The sequence below is a fragment of the Asparagus officinalis genome, chromosome 4 (genome assembly GCF_001876935.1).
Source record: "Asparagus officinalis chromosome 4, Aspof.V1, whole genome shotgun sequence".
In the NCBI taxonomy this organism is placed as follows: domain Eukaryota; kingdom Viridiplantae; phylum Streptophyta; class Magnoliopsida; order Asparagales; family Asparagaceae; genus Asparagus; species Asparagus officinalis.
This window is the reverse complement of record NC_033797.1, coordinates 1,818,905-1,819,976: the sequence shown is the minus strand read 5'-3', so window position 1 is coordinate 1,819,976 and position 1,072 is coordinate 1,818,905.

Genomic DNA, 1,072 nt, shown 5'->3' with positions numbered 1-1,072 from the left:
GGGGGTCTATCATTTGATCAAGGGCCTGTTCATCAAAGTCCTCGATCCCGGCATCATGAATGGCCTCTCCCTTAGCTGATTCTTCCATCCTGATATCTGCAAAGAGGAGATAATTTTCAAAAAAAAAAGGAAGTAGGAATCCATGTTAAGTGGAAATCAACTTTACCTTCAGTCACTGCGACAGGTTCTGTAACTCCAACACTTGTGCCTACCTCCTTCAATTTCTCTAAAAGAGCACAAAGGGCAGAAACGATCAAAGGATGCACAAATTTTGAATTGTTCAACTCTCTGAGCTGCCACCTAAATAAGGATGTGTAAACATGATCTTTTGTCTTGACTTTGTTGGAGCTGTTGGAGATTTGGGCTGCTTAGATTGGTGAGTACGGCGAGCAATTGGCAAACTCGCACCCCCTCCTGAGAAGAAAGAAGCTGGAAGATCTGTCGCAACTTCCTCCTCATCGCTCCGTACCTCAGTGCCTTCATCCCTGACCACATCTTCCTCAAAGGTCTCCTCTTCATCAGTTGGGAGAATTTCCTCCTCCTCTTCAACTACTTGCTTTCCTTTGCCAAAAGATTCGGCATGCTTCTTTCCTCTTCTCGAAAGCACAGTCTCTCGAACTATCTCAGCAGCACGCCTAGCAGCTCCTTCTGCCTCTGACTCTAATATTCTCTTCATCTTGGTGGGCGCGTTGGTAGCTATAAGCCACTTACAGCAGAGGAAAGTCACATGCAATCGAGGCTCTGCAGAAGGGAGACTGAACTTGGCACCTATGCAGCCTGCTATACTCCAAAACCAGGCTCGGGCTCCATCAATAAGGCCTCCATGAACCTTCAACTTCTTGTACGGATTCTCTATATATAGTTGATCATAGTCAAATTGTCAGGCGAAACGACAAGGGAAGTAGAGCTCAAGGCTGCAAGTGTTCTTCACCCAGAAGATGAGGTAGCCAGGGCGGATGTTCATCAACCATCCGAAGCACCTAACTTCAAGAACAGTTCTGCACTTCTCGGGCGCTTCTTCATCAACTAGCAGCTCGTTGTAATGGCCAGAGAACTGAGGGAAGCATTTGAA